Source organism: Rhagoletis pomonella, unplaced genomic scaffold (genome assembly GCF_013731165.1).
Source record: "Rhagoletis pomonella isolate Grant_MI unplaced genomic scaffold, Rhpom_1.0 Rhpom_scaffold_00007, whole genome shotgun sequence".
Classification (NCBI taxonomy): Eukaryota; Metazoa; Arthropoda; class Insecta; order Diptera; family Tephritidae; genus Rhagoletis; species Rhagoletis pomonella.
This window is the reverse complement of record NW_023458561.1, coordinates 67,566,170-67,586,482: the sequence shown is the minus strand read 5'-3', so window position 1 is coordinate 67,586,482 and position 20,313 is coordinate 67,566,170. Positions and strand designations below refer to the sequence as shown.

General features: G+C 35.6%; 1 protein-coding gene across 1 annotated transcript in view; it reads right to left on the bottom strand.

The window, feature by feature from the left end:
• Window positions 1–20,313, bottom strand: part of LOC118743379 (homeotic protein distal-less) — a gene marked incomplete in the record, with an annotated part of 93,772 nt that overhangs the window by 2,095 nt on the left and 71,364 nt on the right.

Genomic DNA, 20,313 nt, shown 5'->3' with positions numbered 1-20,313 from the left:
ATAAATCGGATATACTATCTTGGAGTTAATAATAATATCATGTTAATTAAAAAGTCGGTTGGGTGCATGTTCTGCAGTCGAATCTATAACGTGTTCGAATACCGAGCTCTGAACTCGAATACTTGATCCGAGTATCTGACTCGAATCCTTGATCCGAGTATCTGACTCGAATCCTGACTCGATTCTTTTTTTAATGAGTACCACAATACTCGAGTACCAAAAATAGCCGACTCGGCACATCACTAGTAGGCATGTGAATTGATACCCTGAAGTTTATGGCATAAGCCATTAGTTGAGGTTACGCAAGAAGTCATTGTGTGAAGAAGTAAATTATTGAATAGATAATTGTTTTAGTTTACACCTGCTATGCTCACATAAATGCAGGCAAATAAATGTACGTCCATACATACGCATATGCTTTAGCATGCATTCATAATTAATGCATTCAATTGCGATTGTGAATAATTTATTTTATATTGCCGCCAGCATTTTGCACCTTTCCACGAGAATAATTAAAAATTAAAGAGGCAACAATTAAATAACTCAAATATTTCGCTGCTAAAGTGTTACTAAAATTGCTTATTGTTCTATGCAACGTAACGTACATTTTAGTCCATAGCGTCGTTTATACTGCAAAACCTTCTATGTACATAAATTATTACCTGTGCTGCTTAAATGATCTGTCACCTGCGCCTGATCACTTCTGTCAATCGTTCATTTTCATCAGCCAAAGGGATAAAGTTTTGTCATTCGTTTATGAGAGTGTAACGATTTGCTGATGCATTCCGGTGCAGGTAACAGATCAGCTAAGTGCCAATGGTGATAATTGACATATGTAGCATCTACTTTTTGCAGTATCAACGCTGACATGCACATAGATTTAAATTTTCTTTCTTTTAAAATTCGTAAATAAAAAAAAAAAAATTAATATTATTACATGGACTTGAATAAATGTAGGTATGTACGTTCATAAATAAGATATGTATATACGGTGTTTTATGCGGTTGTACAGAATTAATTGTTTGTACTTATAAAACGGTTAATTAAACTTTACTGCGACATTTATTTGAGCAGATGATTGAGTTTTAGAAAAAAAATTACTGCTGTCTACTTAATGGCTAAAAGTTTCAATTATTGGAATAAGTGCAATATTTTGTAAATGTATATGTATATAAAAATTGACGATTTAAAATGACGAGGATTAAAACAACTAACATAGTCCTTGATAAATATATGCATATCTTCATTTTTCTCTTTTAAAGGCCTTAGCAACTATGTACCTACCTAAAATTTCAGAATATAAGCAAAAGTATTGAGGAAACCCACTTTAAAAAATGTCTCTTGGATATGTTAATAAATGTGTCACAAAGTGACTACGCAACACGTACTAACTAAAAAAACTCAAAATCTGCCCAACTTCTCACATTCATTTGGACAATTTCGCCGAACAGCGTGCGAAATTCTACAACGCCTTCGCATTCAATCCATCCATACGTATACACTGCCAGAGCTTAATTCCAATCTCAATTTTGCATTACATATTAAATATCAATTAAATATCGACAACTGTGCAATAATACATGACATAAGTTAATTTATGTTCCTTTTGCGTAAATGGTTTAATGCCAAGTGACAGTTGTGGCAACAAAGTTGGCACTGACAAAAAACTTCACAAGAATACATATATGTATGTGCATTAGCGTGGGTCGAAAATCGGTTTTTTTTTTAGAATTTTGATTGCTAATAGCAAAAATATGGTTCATTATGCTCTAAAAGCAATCTGTATTAAAGATGAAAATTGTTGGTCAATATCTTAGGCTCGCCCCAATTCTATGAAAGTTCAGTGCTAAAAAAATATTTTCTTATCTTACTTCGATTTCCTTAAAAAAAGGTCCATATACCAAATTATGTGGGACTAATACTTTCGAAGTTGATTGCAATTTTAGTAAAAAAAAATGTGTTAATTAATGTATTATTAATTTTAATTTCTGAGCACATTGAACTTTGATGGATATTTTTGCTATTAGCAATCAAAATTCTAAAACAGCGGATTTTCGGTCCACGCTAATGTGCATAGATATATATTTTTATGATACATGTATGCACTTGAGCAATAAATAAATACGTACGTAATTTTAAATGGAAGTTCGCCGGTTAATATCTTATTACTAAACACATAAAATAAATAGCTAAAAGAAAGAATCGCACCGTGTGTTTGTTGCTAACATTTAGCTTTAATTCTTATAAAACAAAAGGCTAAGAATTCAATCCTCTAAAAAAAAGCCGTGGAAAGTGCTCTTTTAGAGAAATGGTTAAAAATGTATTTAGAATGCTAGGATATCTTCTTCCTATTAACCATTTGCCGGTTTCGCGCCGAGGCCACAACACTTCACCAATTGTCTTTGCGAATTTGCTCCAGTTGTTGCGCCTTTCATTTCGTTTCTAATCCATGAATGCCGAGTCGATGACGGGTTTTACTGGAGCGTTCAAAAAAATATGCTCTTGTGCCCTAGGATTTTACTGAATGAAAAAAATAATACCCGTATTTTTCTGTTGAACAAAAGAAAAATTATATTTAGAACGGCCCCAAAGACCATGAAGTTTTTCCTGTATTTTATATAGGAAAAAAACACGTTTTTGTAGAAATGATAGAGAATTCTTGAAAATCAATATTTTTCGATCGAAACACTCTGCTTCTCTTCAGAAGAGTTCCAGTAATAGCAGCTAATTATTTATTTAACCATTTTTTAATATTAACTATATTTATAAGCCCTCAAAAACCCCGAAAAATTCAATTATATACCTCAGACAAGGCTTACTCTGACTGGAGCACCGCTCTGGTACACATCCGGCCTAAAAGATCCAGAAGATATAGGACCACACATCTAAAGTTCGAGAACTAGGATGCCGGAGCTAGAAGCCATATTTCAGGCGGGGACAAACCTCTAGCAGAAACTATGGCTTTGAGAAAATTGCCATCCCCACTCGAGCCTCTTTCTTGTTTCCGAAGACACATCACCGCCACACTGCGCCAGACAAAGTGATGACTGCCGATACATATTTATATCTCTCAGTAGGATGCGATGATCTTTGTATAAGACACAAGAGAAATATTGGCCTAATGTAAGCACTCGTACTGTGCTCATTAACTTTCCAGCCTATAAAGCTCGTTTGCACTTTTTACGGGGCATAAGTTGAACACAACTGATGTGAAGAGCACAGGGTATAATGCATCGTTGGGGCGCAGTGATGAGTAGAAAAAGATTAAAAAAAAAAAATGTTTTCTTTTGGGATGGTTTTGGATTCAGTTAGAAATATTATCCCACGAAAAATTTAAGATAACCCTGGTATTTTTTGGATCCAAGAACTTTAAGTGAAATCTTATCCCAGCGCACCGCGCTACCTGAGCTTTTAAAATTATTTTTTAAAGTATTTTATTCTCTGCAAGTCTATTTAATAAAACATTAATTTTAGTGCTTTGATAGGCACCTACATTAGTATTGAGTCCAATAATCACCATTTTAATTTCCGCATCATTGCTTTAGCCTCCAAAGCCACATTCGAACTTAGTTTGGCATTGAAGAATCCATCGAGCGCACAACTACCGCCTGTGGAGTGCCGGCACCTCTGAGCAAAGATTATTGATTTAAAATTTTTTGAAATTGTTTACAATCTAAAATAATTAAAATTATTCAATTTGATTTCAAAAGTAATTTTCGGTTTGATTGGTTTGCCTGTGAATTAGCGTTTTGTAGCAGAAATCAATATTAGGCTGCCAGGCTGCTGAAAAGCAGAACGTGTGAAAAGCGCCAAGAAACAAACGCTGGACATAAAAAGTAGATATCAATCATACATAAAAACAAACAAACCTTTATATAACTGCATTTATGTACATACATACATACATGTGCATTCATATATGTATGTGCAAAGTGCACTAAGCTGAGCAACTAATCCGCCAGCGGGTATGTCGAAACAGGTTGGCTGCCGTGGCGATTATTTAATTTGTATAACAGAGTAGCATTCTGTGAAATGCAGATTTTTGCCGCGAATGGCTATATATGTACATATTTATGTGTGTATGTACATACTAGGGATGTTGCGAATATTTGCATCCGCATTCGTTATGCGAATGATTCGCATAATTTTACACATTCGCGTTCGCATCAAATAATACGAATGTTTTGCGAATGCGAATGTGTACATGGGCAGAGAGTCCACTCCAATATTGTTGAAATGGCTTTATGGTCTGTTTAACCAAGGTGCGGTCAATAACCGGCTTTTAGCTGCAGGCGTTAATCGGTTAAGTAGTACATCAAGCAACATTGATGGGCGTTCAACAAATACTGCTAAAAGTCTCACAAGCAACCTACAAATAATTGTAGATTAATCCAGCGAAAGCGAAAGCTCGAAATTAAAGCTCAATTGAACGCATTCCGAAAATTCGCATTCACATTCGCGAACACATTCGAAACATCCCTAGTACATACTATATGAGCGCTGCATTAGCACTTAAGTTGCTATAAAACTAAAACTAAAAGCAATTAAACTGTAAATAAAAAAATGATTTCAAAATTGCAACAAAAAAGCACTAAGATAAAACAACAACAAGTTGAAGTGAAAGAAAAACATTTTAGAAAGAGTAAATTTACTATAAAATATGCCTGCGGAAAGAAGGAAAAACTTCGCACCGCTTTACATACTGGCGCGGATACCGTTTTTTTTTTTACACTTTTACTTGTTACAGGAAATTGCCTACTGCTTGTTGTTAACGCTGCGGCTGTTGTTCCAGCTGTTGTCGGTGTTGCCGACTGTTGTTACTGCTTGCAATTTGTTTTAAACTCTGCGCTGAGACGCTTTTGTTGTTGTGCAAAAACCACTTTCGCTTGACAGTCAAGCGCTGCTCTAGCCAAGAAGACGCAAAGAGGCCGAAAGCAACCAAAAATCAAGAAAAACCATTTCAACCAAACCACTTTCGTTGGCATCCAAAAGATACACAAGTATCTCATACAGCCCATGCAAAGTACATATATTAATAGCGGAAAATGTACATAACCTATCTATCATAAAGAAATGTACATACATATGTATTTAGTATACAGTTATGTGCACGCTTATGCGAAATTATTATAAAAAATATAATTAAGATAACAGCTACGGTAGCAGCAGTTGAAGAGTAACCAACAAATACCGAATAGGCCATAAGCTGTATATATGTATGTATGTATGATCATTCGGTGGCCAGCAATCCATCAAATGGACATCAAACATATCATAGTGCTAACAGGAAAATATCTACATACACCTCTACTGGTAAGTAAATATCTGCAATTTAGTTATATTAAAGTTGCGAACAAAAGTCGCTTGGAATATCTATTGTCAATGTTTTTGCTGTTTGTAGTATTTTGTGGCTAAAATACTAGCTAGTAGCTTAATTTCATTTGTAACGCTTTTGTTTCGTTAAGGGTTGTTTGCAGCTCTCAAGAAAAACGAAAAAATCATATGAAATGGAAAAGTATCAAAATTTCTTGAATCGGTTTGCAGCTTTCAAGAAAAAATGTTCGAATACTTATTTCTTCAACGAAATTTACAACAAAAGCAAAGTACTTTTTCAAGCAAAAGAGATAATGAAAAATATTTCTTGGGATTTTTCTTGAGAGCTCCAAACAGCGCTTAAATGTGTTTTGAGTTTGTCTTATTTTTCTTGAAAAACGTGCTAGAGTATAAAAGCGAGTAAGTAAGAGCGTAAATATTGGATGTTTTGAAAGTCGCCGCCATTATAATAATAAAATAGATTTCTCTATCCGAGTTTCCTTTAAAGTGTCAGAACAACTTCCAACATTGCCTAACAAGTCTAACTGACACTGAAAAAATTTTCCTTACACATTTTCTGCAGTACAATACATCAATCATACTTATCGTTAGGTTAATACAAAAAGGCCCCATCCTTTGTTTGTGTCTTTACAGTAGATAGTTACAAAACTTTATAAAAACTAAAGTTCTGAAGTTGGGAATTTCTTTCCTGGATTTGTTTCTTTTTGGATTTTAATAGACACTGAAATTTATTTATTGATATGGTACTGGTTTTTGAATACTATTAGGCCTTTAATCAGTAAACTACCCTCCTTTGTACAAAGCTGAATTTAGGAAGAAAATTAGTTGGGGCCTTTCGATAATAAAGTCAAGAGTCGTGAAACATACGGCTTCTCTCAATTTTTGCATGAAGTGTGCTTTAAAGAAAAACAAAAATTTATAGCTCCATAAAAAATTTGAGAGATATTATACTCCTCGGAGGTCTATTAGAGATTTAGATTCATAAATTTGTTCTGATTCGTTCTAATGCAAATGTTCTACAATTCCGAAGGTTTCGAGAAGGAATATTAAAACGAATATGCTCGAGTAAAAATGGTTAGTCAATATTTTCACGTATAATATCAAAAATAAATGTCAGTGAGGAGATAGTGTAAGTATAGTGATAAGTTAAGATCCATGGATTCACTACTAGAACGGCGAATGAAGGCAAGCATGAAAAACAACTTGTGGATAATATATGCAGTTAACATGACTTTGGAAAAGAAATTCAGATTCGAAAATACACCAAGACCAGATATTTCATGAATTGTGCTTAATATTGAATCATCAAGCATTAGTTTGTGTTTAGAGGCAGGCGATTGTTACTACAAAATGCGATTACATTATCAAGATCTGATAGAAGATTGAGGGAATCAGATTTACTTGTGATTGTTGAAAATATTTTTCCGGTATAAAGCCATGATGATTAATTGAGATTAAAATAAAACTGCAAAGCAAATATTTTCCTTAACTATGATTTCGAGTAACTGTGAGATTGTTGAAAGTTTAGAAATCGATCGCTGATTTGCTCTGAAGTTGTTGAGGACTTCGTATACTAGGGATCCAGAGTCAACACTTATCACAATGACTGCTTTGAAATCCAAGTAGGCGAATGTGTAGAAAGGGTCCTCTCTTGACGAACGAAATTCCCACGTTTTAAGTCTATTACCACACCCGTCCTGATGTATGGAGTAGAAAAGTGGACAATGGCATCATCTGTAGTGTTCGACAGAAAGATACTATGGGTGATATGTGACCCTTTCAAGCAACACATATAATATACTAAGCTTAATACCCAATAGTAAATACAAATGGCATCCAGCGTGAGTGATCTACTATCCGCATTTATTATTAGTATCTTATGCTACTGGAAAACTAAATTGTGTACTAAATACATTTTTTTAGCCACACTGCGAATTTGTATCCTTTACTTCCTCTTCAATAAAGTAAATATTTTCCCTTCAATATTTCTATTATTGGCATTGTTTTCTGTATGTAGATACTTCAATTCAGCACACTTCACTTTTGCGTTTCTTTTCTGTTTTCGAATTTTTTATGACTTTTTATGATTTCTGTTGATTTTTAATCGTTTTGGACAGTCAGTTGATCTACCACTAACTTTTGCGATTTGAAAGCGAGCGTTGCCCACGTCACTGGTGATCACCAGCTGAGTGCATAAGTGAATGACTGACTGAGTGTCCGAGTGACTGACGCACTGACGTTGTGAATGAGTGAATATACTTAAGTGTCGGCCACAATGCAAATTTTTTAGCAGCAGCGGCAGCAGTAATAAACCAACAAGAAATCGACCATAAAACTGTAAACAAGCAATTTACGAAAACGTCTCTAATGGTTAATTTGCTAAATGAACAAAAAAAAAAAACACACACACAAAATTTTGCTTATGCAAAACTTTACAAAAAATTGAAAGTAATCAAAATAAAGCAGAAATATGTACTCATATCAAGCAGCAGCCGCGGCTCGTCGATCGTGTTCGTTCGTTCAAGGTCAACAATATTTGAACGTCTCTCAAGAAGGTAATAGTATACGAGTATGTATGTATGTATGTATGTTTGTTGGCTTGTTGTATGTACATTGTACACCATTACCATATCGCCATTATGAAGCGTGTATTTTATGCTGCAATGAATTCTTCTACATTAAAACTGACTTGGTGGTTGGCTTTATTTTGCCAATTTCACTATTAAATACGTTAAGTGTTTGATAGCAATGACTACCTACCATTGTTGGTTTTTTGTTGGTTTTTGTTTATTTGCTGCTGCTTTTGCAGATTTTTATACACTTAGCTTTTATTATGTTCGGCAACCGGTAGCTGGCAAAGCGACGCAGTAAGCCATTAAAGTAACTGTTTATAGCAGCAAAATCAACACTAATAACACATTTGATAAATTTAATAGTGCAACCAACGCTGAAATGCGCAACTTTTGGTTTGGGTAATAAAATTCGAAAATAGTAGACTTTGTTGCGCTCTTCGAATGATAGAATGGGCACTTAAGGATTTTTTTGAAAGTCAGTGGCAGGGAAATAGCTGGTAAAGTAACATTTTGAATAATAATAATAATTAGAATAGAAATTAAATAGACAAGCTGAAATAAAATAAGAAAGCTAATTAAAACAAAGCAAAGTCTATCAAAAAAAAAAAAATAATAATGAAAATAAAAAATTAATTATTTAAAATTAATAAAATAAAGAAAAAATGGTATAAAGAAAATACATATAACAAAATAAAATAAATTTAAGCAATTTTAATGAATTGGGCACACATTGTGTACAGTGCATATTCCTTAGAAGACGCACTGTGGGCAAAATTGCAATTTTTGTGCTTAAAACCTAATATAAAGAGAGGAATAGAGGTAGCTCAACAAATTTTTTAAACAATTTTTAAGATATGTCACACATTAAGTTTACTACAATTAAAAAAAAAACTATCGATGTCATGATTTGTCCCCATATTTCAAAACTTACAAGAAAGAATTTTGACATTCATACCTACTATTTTAATCGACAAATACAAACAAAATAAAAATTGTTGATTGTTGTTAGATTAAGTTTTAAATTAAAAAAAATAAATTCAGCCCACAGTGTGCCGTTTAAAGTTCAAAAGAATTTGTTTCTTTGTAATTTGGAAAAATGAATGAAATCAGAGCGCAATGATGCCTAACAACCCTTCGCCCGTGATATTGACTTTGACAGTGATTTTTTGTATAAAACCGCCTAATTAAAATTGTAATAAAACTTACTTACACTCTGCATATTCTATAGAAGTCAGAGTGCTACAATAAAAATTAAAAAATACAAAAGTATGAAACAAAACGTTGCAGAATTTCACGAATGAGTAAACTCATTCACGGCAAACCACAGATTTCACAATAAGCTTGGCTAGGTTTTTTCTATTCGTTTATTTATTTTTGTAGTAACTAAATAAAAAGATTTCATGCTTACAACGGATGAATTGATTAAAGTTTACTGCCCGTTTGGAGATGTTATTGTCAGTGAGTTAGTTTTAAATTTTCATTATTGTTTTTGTATACAATTTTTAACTTTTTTACTTAGTATTGTAGATTTGTATGTATTTACTTGACACTGCCGCCGGCGTTACGCAAGAGCTGCCAAGCGAAAAATATGCGCACAGTTGGGAATGAATAAAAAATTTGAAAAAACCATAGAAAAGTGAGGTAAAAAACAGCTGAACAAAATTTATATTTACAAAAAAAAAAAAAACAATGTCGAGGTTTTTATTTATTTATGCGGAGATTTTTCTGAGCGATAGGAAAGACATTAAACACCCAAACCCGAGCGATGGGAATCACGTCGGCTAGGTCTGGCAGGTCGCTGGGCCGTCGTCATATGCTTGACGTGAGCGAGTATGAATTTGTTTTTGTGCTAAGAATGCATAGTTGGGAGGTCGCCTACAGTCACTTTGACGCTGGGTTGGCAAATTACAGAAGCTTGTCACAAATAAAAACTCAAACCATAAATTAATAATTGTATGTGAGACAGAGAGAGCGGAAAAAAACTACGTGACGCAGGAATAATGTTATGAAAATTCCCCTTTGGCTCAAAGCTGTGTAGTGATAGTGGTGTGCGAGTGACTGAAATAATTACAAAAAAAAAAAAAAAAAAACACAATCGGGGAAAACCGCAATGTTAGAAGCTGCAAAGGTACAGATTTTCACACGCTTTTTCCTGAGGTTTCTTACTTTTTTTATGGTTGGTTACTGTCTTTCCTCACAGCGTAGTCCAGTAGCGGAATTTTAATTTTATTAACGCTTTTCAGGCCATTTCGCTCTTTAAATTATCTACTTGTCTTCTGGCGTTATGGTGCCAATTTAATCAGGTGCGAGGAACTAAAAACACATACCTACATTAACTAATTCAAAATTATTGCAAATCCCCTCAGAGCAACAAAGAGACATTCACGTAATTTAAAGCCAACAGGTGACGCACAAGGATAATACGTTATTGCCAAATTAATAATGCTTGACATGTTACCCCATTTATGCAATTTAAACTGTATATATACATAAACAAATATTAAGAATCGAGTATGGATTTCATTCAAATTTACCCACCTTCGTTTCCACGGCGCAACGCAAATCCCACACATTTTCGCTGCACCTACTCAAGTGGCGCGCATGCGTTCAAGTCAATGCGATTATTTTACATGGCTTTGCCAAACCAATAAATTTACGCTTAACAAGTTATTGATGACTGAATAGCTATGTAGTTAACCGGCGAATGGCTGGCTCGGTGGCTACGAATTTATTTAGTATCTACGACTGAATGTAAATGCATTCATAGTTGCGCCTGTTTAAGTGTCAACTGCAGTTAATCGCCATTAAGCGAACGTTAAACACCTCAATGCGCTACTCAAAACTTGTTCAAATTTGACCAACAAACATAAATCGATTTTTGGAAGCAAGAAAACTTGCTTGTGGGTATGCGCTGGCCAAATGCAAGGGTTCACTTCAAAAGAAATTAAAGAACATAAATCAATTTACATTTACGTATTTACATTTTCTAAATTGCCTCGCTTGGCTGGCGGCTTTTTTGAGATTAGATAACGAATTATTGTATACTCAATAAATGAAATGTGATAATGTTTTCGGCAATAAACAACTTTGTTTGCCTGTTTCTTTTTTTTTTGTTTAATTTGGCAGTTCGTTTTAGTTAGTCTAAGAAAATAAAGTAAAATCTACAATGTAGCTACAACTTTTTCGCTGGCTGTCAACTTTGCTTCATAAATTGATATTTGCCCTTTTACAAGCAGACAATTTGACAAGATCATCAATGACAAAATATGACAAAGATACCAACACTTGCAGACAGACAGACATAAAGGACAGCCAGTGCAGTCGTACATACGTGTCGGTCAAGTGGCCATTCACTGCCAGCCAAGCCATATCTCCAACTTATAAGCCTGTTTGTTCATCACGTCCCTCCACAACACTTGAGCGTCCAGCGCACATATTCCACAGCAACGAAGCTTGAGAGGCTGCTCGCCAAGCCGAGTGATAGACAGTCGCACTTTTACTGCGCAGGCGCACTATCCAGCACCGATCCGCTGGCGTGTCCGCCGGTTAACCAGCCAGCGTCTTACCGCGTATTGGCCCTCTATGCGGCTGTCATAAATGTCTGTAATCTGTTGCTAGTGGTTGGCTCTTGGCTCTTGGCTGCTGCCTTTGCTACTTTGTTGCGTCTCTTTGCATTGCTGCTGCTGCTGCTGCTGCTGGCTAAAGCGTATAAACATAAATTATATGAGATGACATATTGCGGAAGTGCTCGTGACGATGTGATGCAACCAACAGTGACTTCTAAAGCGTCCAGCAGTGGTGCCAGATGTGGGGATTTCGCCCCATTTTGAGGATTTCTGAAACCATTTGGGGATAGATTTTTTCGTTTGGGGATGTGGGGATTTGATGGGGATTTTTATTTGATTTAAAATGTTCATATTGAAATTAAATTACATATATATAACTGCCTGCCCTTAAAAATTTCTTAAACAAAGATTTACTTTGTAAAAGCACTATGCGGCGCAAATGTCTGCTGCGATTGGCTGTCGCCGAACAAACAATTTTCTCTCACTTCATTACACCAAATTGTAAAAGGACCGCTGTGATTGGCATTCACCGAATGAACTACATTTATTACTGATTTCCTTGCGCCAACATTGTCGGTTCTTTATTTAGTGTAAAAAGAAATTTACAAAGTGGCAAGCGCACAAAAAAAAAACATACTAATTTGAGGAATTTACAGACAGCAATGGGAAGAGGAACCTTGGGCCAAAGGTATGTTATTAAATAGTCTCCAAAAACCATAAAAAATAAGAAACCGCAATACATACATAAATCACCAAATGATCACAAAAATATGTACACATATAAATCTGTGAAAATTCTGTAATTAAAATGAACTAACAGAAATAAGAATACATATTTTTTATTTCATACTTAACGGGATTTAAATGGGGATTTAGAAGACAAATGGGGATTTTTTGGGGATAACTGAAGCTCGATATGGGGATGCGCTACAATAAAAATCTGGCAACACTGGCGCCCAGTGACGAGCAGGCGGTCGAATAGTTGGCAGTGGTGGCAAAGACCACTTGTGTAAATAAATAAAGTTTTATTGCTAGTTTTAAGAAGCTCAAGAACAAGTTCATTGCAAGCGGTAGTGCGCCAGCGGTTAGCCTACATTCATTCATACTTAAGAACATACATATTTACATACGGGTAGATATATTAAAAAGCGGTCAAGTCGGTTGCTGTGCTCTCGGGTGGTTATATGAAATTGGGTTAAAAGGATATCGACTTTGTATGTGTAAAATAGATAAAATGCCTAGGCACAGTGACTAATTTGGGGAAAAGTTAACTTTGAGTTACGTTACTAGTCAATTTCAACTTTAGTTAGCATTTGTTATTACCTTCGTTATCGTTATCGATAGTTGTACATATTAATATTTTTATTTTAGGTATCGATTTGCATATCGTTATCGGAGGTTTTACTTGTGTTGATATATTAATAGACAGTGCTAATCTAGCCTCCTTCGATATTTTGATGCCTATACATACGTTTCGATTTAGTCGATATCAATGAAATTTTTATCGTTATCGAAAAGACCACTGGTCTTAGCAAGGTGAAGTAAGGCAGAAAATGATAACTTTTCTTTTTTTTCCCATGCTCCGCGATCCACCATACAAAGTTGGCGCTTATCTATTGCTTCCTTTTCTTCCTCAGCGCTGCGCTTTCTGTGCCACAACCACTTTTTGCTTCCTTTCACAACCGCTTGTGACACACTAACATGCTAATTTCCACTGCCAATTTATAGAACAACAAAAACAACTTCATGCGTGTGTGTGTGTGTGAAAATTGAAAGCCATATGTCATGTTGCGCATGTCCAACCGTACGACTGCATCCGTCTGACAAGCCGTGCTTTTCTCGTTGCTATTGCCGCAGCAGCAAGCAGCACATCGATCGTCGTCTGATCGTTTGTTTGCCAGCCGTCTGCCAGCCAGTCTCGATGGCGCAAAGATCGCTAAGCTGACAAATTGACATTTTGCTCAAATTGAAATGAATTGACAACCGAAATGAAAATGAATCAACTATTACGCTTTCGATGTAATCGAAGTTGTAAGCAACGATCAGCGATCGGATGCGACATGTGGTTGAGTTGCAACTGTCGCTCCTTGGACAGACAGACAACAAGTTGTTTGGGGTGTTTTTTTTTATTTTTTATTCGCAAACGTTTTATTGCCGATGTCACGAAAACATATACTTTCAAGCCACTTTTACTTTCATTAACTGTGTAGTTGATTGCAAAAAAACAGTGGCGAATTTCGAATGCGATTTTTGCGAAAAAGGGCGATCGATGCTGAGTCTGTCTTTCTGTCTATACAGAAGAGAGACAAAGTAAAAAAAAGGAACACCGAAATTCAATTAATTCATTCAGAACTTATTTCAATTCAATTTTGTTGGCTTGGCTTTACGCTTGATTGGGCCACCAGAGGCAGTAATATTTATTTCGATCAAGCTTCATCACGGCTTTTCACAGTTTCAATGAAAATTCTATAAAATAGTCTGTTGCGACGTAAATATGTATGTATGTATGTAGTGGGCATGTGTAGTTAGTGGTAAATCAACAATCGGGTAAATAACAGCTTTGTCCGTTGCTGGCGTCATCTGGGCTAAGCGTAGTTAATTACAATTAGATTAATTAAAAGTTGACATTTTGAACTCAACTTCAAACTGAAGTATATTGGCGAGTATTGGTCAGTTGTTTTAAATGCCTTGTCGAATGTCGAACTCACAAAATGTCAAAGGCAATAACTTTAACTCATCATTTTGAAGTTATAATTAAAAAAATATATCTACATATGTTCTTATAAATACATACTAATGTAGGTACCTAAATTAGCCTACCGATACTTTTAAACAACTGATGTTCGAAAAAATTTTGTTCACCTGATGACAAGTAATTTCAGTATATTAGCCAACAATTAACAAGCGGCGAAACGAACGAACTCAATGAGGTACAACGAAACTCGCTATCGTCCATCCTTGCTAGCGCTAACTTTGTTGTTGCTTTCACATACAACATTTTTCGTTAAGCGAGCGGAACTCACACATAGCGAGCGGAACTCACACATAGCGAGCAAAGAAGTGGCGAATCGATGACGGCTATTATACATCGAGAGAAGAGAGGCGGCTATGCTCTGAAATATTCTGCTGGAATGCTTGGCCAAGTGACTTTAGCCTAACTCTTTAATAGTACAGATAATGATCCACAGTCACCTTGGAAACCGAGAGCTTGCAGCTCCAGCAGAACCTGTTGTAAGATACGGTAATTCGTTCGCCATGCGCATTCAAGGACCCAGTCCTCTGCCAACAGCTGTTAGTTTGTAGGTATTTCCCTCGCTAAATCCCTGTTTTTAAATGATGCAGATCTGTCTGGTGGGCCTATACGTTCCTGTACAGCTCCAACTCTGCTTAGCTTTCGAGTATAAAATTTGGATAATACTGCGCCCTTCGACATCGCGTAGGACACATTTAGTGCAGTCATTTTGCATTAAAAGTTAAGGCCAACTCTCTACTAGAGGCCTGCACCGGTTGCGGCCTAATCTATGAAGAGAAGAGTGTCTGAATTGCCTTCTGATTATATGAGATAAAGTTCATTTGTGTTCTTCCAGTTACCTTAAATCAAGTTTGGGTGCCCGAACAACTCAAGAAATTTCACACTTCGTGAGCGATCCAGCTCTGAACCCTTTAATTTAGGTTAGTAAAACTGGGTAATATTTTCGTATTTTTAAAGTACAACAGGTCAGTTTTCTAAGGGACTACGTTGCCAAAACGATTTATGGCCCAATAATTAATATACTTTCTTATGACCGCCTTCGAAAATATTCTTGATAACCAAACACAATTTACCTGACGCAAATATGGAAATTTCGTGCGTATAAGCAACCACCCTAGAATCTAGGAAAACTAGTAGTTTATTCAAGGTCACATGCTGAAACTGCGGTGAAAATACTCCTCCTTGCAGTTTGCCCCTCACTGCAAGTACGGCTTTGCTGCGGGGATCTGCTTTGACCTAAAGTAATCAGCTTCTAAAAATAGATACGATTCACGACTAAACATTAAGGACATCCACGAAAATTTGAAATTTTTGAAAAAATAGGCGCGCAACAAGGGTTTGAAAAAAAATTTAATTTTTCAATCTCAAAAATTCGCAAAATTTTTTCTTTCACCAGCTATAACTTAGCGTGTTTGAGAATACATACATATATGTGTGTGAATATGTTTTACTGCGCTTAGTTGTAGTTGGTCAAAGTAAAAATTTTGTCGAAATTTTGGGTATGAAAAAAAAATAATTTTTTTCAAACTCTGTTTACGATCCCTAAAAGTTTGTTTACATTTTTGAAAATTTTCGTTAAAATGGTTTCCCATAAAAAACATTTAGATGTTGATAATTATAAGAACTACCCTAGTAAATTTGTATGTATATTCATAAATATATATACTTTGGTAGCTCCAATCAAAGACCATTTGAAGAAATCATACAGATTTTTATGTTGAGTTTTTGAAACGCATTTTAAAATTATTAGTGAATGTGATCTGCGCTTTGTAGGTAAGTGCCTTCGTCTCGCTTAATATCCTTGCAGCACACACTCATATATTCAGACGTGCATATGGAAGTGCATAGAGATACAAAAAATCATTTGCATAAACACTTTAATAGTTCAAAAACATTTCCTCATTAGGAAATATGCTTGTGTGTACATACATATGTACATATGTATGTAAGAATGTGCATATGTAAAACAAAAGAATGAGCTGTTACTGTTCGCACACAAAACTTTCGAGCAGCGATTGCCTTGAGCAACAGCATTTGTAACAACATTTTACATCGTTACATGCATCCCATCCTGGAGCGACCAACTTTGGCTGCACAACGAAATTTTTTCGAAAATGTTGGAATTTATGAATGAAACGCCAAACAAGCGTGGAATGCGTTTACAACAAGCCGGTCCGGTCCAGTCCATTGGACGTTGCAACGCCAATAGCAAATAACAGCGCATACATACATACATACATACATACATATTATACTTATGTAGCAGCCACTTTTGGCTCGTTAATATGGCCAAAGGCTGAGGCAACACATACATACATACATAACTACTAGCTGCGGCCCGCAGCGGCAGTTAACAACAACAAAAATAGTAACAAGCATAGCTATGCATACCAGCCAGCTTTGAATGTCGCTCAATGGCGGCGGCAACAGCCCACTTTCCGCTCGCTGCCATTTAGCGGTTTCTTTCACGCCGCCACTTTTTTCTGACTTCCTTTTTGCCTTTAAGGCCATTGTCGCATTGCTTTTTGTGGTTATTGTTGTTCGTTGTTGGTGTTGCTGTTGCTGTTGCTGTTGCTGCAAGTTTTGTGCGGTGGTTGTTCTGGCTGGCGCTGCGCAGTGCAGCAAAGCATCTCATCACTAATCCGCCTTTTTAGGGTCTTCCACTTGGCAACCAGCCAGCCAACCAACGAGACAACCCACCGACTGACTGTGGCCATAAATTTATTAACAACCTTTCGTACTCGTAAATTAAGTTGCGCTTGTTCGCTTGTCGCTTTGACCAAAGACGCTTAAATGTTTGAAAATGTGAAAGCCACCAAATTCCAGTCTATTTAGAATTTGTGCATTTTTTCGCCATCGAAGTTGCTGAGCTGCAGCTTCGCGGTTCCAAGACTCCAAATGTTCGCAACATTTTGGGGCGTTGTTCCACCCATTCACGGGAAGTTTAAACACACACGAACATTTTTTGCATACTAACGCCAGTTTAGACAATCAGGCGTTGCGGTTATTGCCGCATGCTTTATTTTTGTGTTCGGAAAAAAATCTAAAAATGTTATGGGTTTTGTAAGAAATTTCAAGATTTTTATATTTTTTGGTGCAACCGAGTTTCTTTATTTCGGTTTTTTTACTGGCTGTTTCAGTTGCTGTTGTGGTGTGTGTTGTATATTTTTTTATTAGCTTCGTTTGCTCCCGAGCGTTGTCAATACCTAGTTGTGGTGATAATAAAGTTGTTTCATTTTGCAAATGATTTACAACCAACCGACAGACCAGGGAGGTGGGCAGGCAAACAGAGACGCGAAAACAGTTAGACGACAGGGGCGTGTGATGTGTTCAAATGGAAATGTAACGTCGCTGAGACATAATACCCATTTGTGGTGGACGAAAATATGTAGATGGAAAAGATAAATCTGTTTAGCATTTAATTTATTAACAAGTTGTTGTTTAAAATTTGTATCACTATGAAACACTCGACATTTTCATATAGATATCAATGGTCATTAGGGTGCCTCACTCTACATACAAAAAAGATTCGATACTGTTTCTCCATAGGAATTATGAAACTTAATATATTTTAAGACTTCCGCCAAATAAACGCTATTAAAGTATATGTGAGCGGGGCTTTTTTAAAAATAGCATCAAAAATCTCATTATATTGAGTCGTTGATAAATTTTTAAAATTTTATATGCAAACCTTTTTAGCTTAAACTATGTGATGTTTTGGTTAAAATATTTTTGAAAACTAATTTAAGTATGTATTTATAAAAAATCTCAATACTTTCCGAAATACTTTGGCGGAAGTCTTAGAATGTAAGAATTTATAATTGCGGTGGAAAATTCGAAACTCTTTTTGATGAGGCACCCTAGTACACATACATATGTATGTATTTACTTTTTACTTTAATTACTTTGAACAAGAAATACCGATTGATTTTTGCATGATATTTTTTTAGCCCAAATTAAAAGGGTGCCTAGCATTATTTTTTAGTAGAAAAAATTAGCTGAATTTTTGCATCTTAGTTTGCAAGCATCCAAAACCAATTCGTAGAGTACCAAGAATAAATGTCTCACAATTTTAAATATTTCACTGTCACTTTTTTTAAGTGAAATGGAATTCGTATCAATGTATACGAGTATTTATACCAGCCACCATAGAAAGATACTCTTGAACTTGTAATTTGCCAAAAGAACTCGGAAAATTTTCGAAAAGTTCCGAATGTCCCGAAAAGAAACACGAGAAATTCTGTAAAGCACTAAGAAATATCCATAAGAGTACCGAAAAAATTCTAAGATTTAAGGAAATTAAAACACGAAGAATCTCGAAATGCCAAGAAAAAAGCAATGTCGAAATCTTTGAAAAGACATAAGATTCGGGAAGAGCCAAAAATTCACTAAAAAACGATCAAGAAATGAAAAAAAGTTTCTTCCAAATTTCTTAAGTCAGTTAGCAGCTCTCAAGAAAAAAATACTTATTAATATCTATGTATATATTAATTTTTTCAAGAAAATTTACAACAACGACGAAGTACCGTATCAAGCGATAGAGATAATGAAATATATTTTTTGAGATTTTTGTTGAGAAACTAAGCTCAAGTCTCGAAAAAAACCCCGAAAAATCAAGAAGAATTTTATTTTATTATCAATGCGTTAACAACTAAATAGCAATATTCCTGAAGCATCCCAATGGGACTCGAAAAAGTTCCAGAATATTTACAAAAATGCCGATAAAATCCAGAAAAAATTCCGAAGTCTCTAAACACTAGAAAATTCTAAAATACGTAGAAAAATAACACATGGAGAATTACCTTGTATTTTAACCTTATAAACAAAAGCTTAGCAACTTTGACCGTAAATATACTGATAATTGTGTTCACCTTTAGACCATGATATTGCAATTCACATATGGCTCATGAAATTCGGCAGCATGCCCATTTTCTACATAGCATTGTTGCAACAATTTTAATTTTTTTTGCGGATCCTCTCTTTCTTATTATTTTATTTCTTCCTCTCGATCAGCGCTATCTTGTCTTTTGTACAACTTTCTTATTGAAAACACTGCAGCTGACTGTCTAAAAAAAACTACTGATTTTCGGCATACCTTTTAGTCTTCATACATATGCCAAAATCAACAATTCATTGCTAGATTGCTACGCAACAATTTTACACCTAAAATGCTACAAATAGTGAGCTCCTCTAATGCCTTTTCGGCATAAAGCATCAGGGAAAACAAAGTTTCCTAACAATTTCTATGAACATCTCAAGAAACTCCACACATGAGCTAAGTCACAATTCTTTTACCACCTGTGGCACACATAAAGGCATAATTTTGAGCCAACAACAACAACATCAACAATTGGAACAAATTGTTTGTCAATGAAATGATTTTGTCTCTTGCGGCCTTTTCATGTTACCTTACTATGTACATAAATGCCCTGCAACAGATTCGTATGCCAGCGATTGCTCCACTACAGCTGTTGCATATATATCTGCATAAATGCGAGTAAAAGTTTAGACTGCCGGCGTTGACTTGGTTAGTTAGTGTTGTTGCTGAATTGATGTTTTGCTGCCAGCGTTTAATGTCATAACTCTCGCTGGCATCGCTTGTTGGCGATGTTCGCCGCTCAACACAGGTAGCTGCGACAACTGTGTCCCCCTTTTGCTTAGGCTGCTGGCAGCCACTTTCAATGCAAAAAAAAAACAATGAACTACATAGCGAACATGAAAGCAAGCGAAAAATATCAACAACAACAACAAGAAAAATAAACTGCCATGGTTTTGCATTATTGCTGGCATCTCGCAATGCGTATCGCCGTGCGCAATTTTATCAGTTGGCGCAAATCTTCATCGCAGCGCAGCGAACAACAGCCCAGCTTGCGCACGCGTCTCACCGGCGATTTGAAATGTATGCAGGTTTTTTTTTTTTTTTTTTTGAAAAGCAAAGTGGATGAGATGCCGGACTTTAAGCTGGCGAGGGGAGCAGCTGGGGAGAGTGTGCTCTGTGCAAACTGAATAGCCACATAAAAGAAAATAAAATAAAGTAAAAAATTTAAGCAACTTTCAGTTAAATAAAAATTAAATTTTGATTTATGAT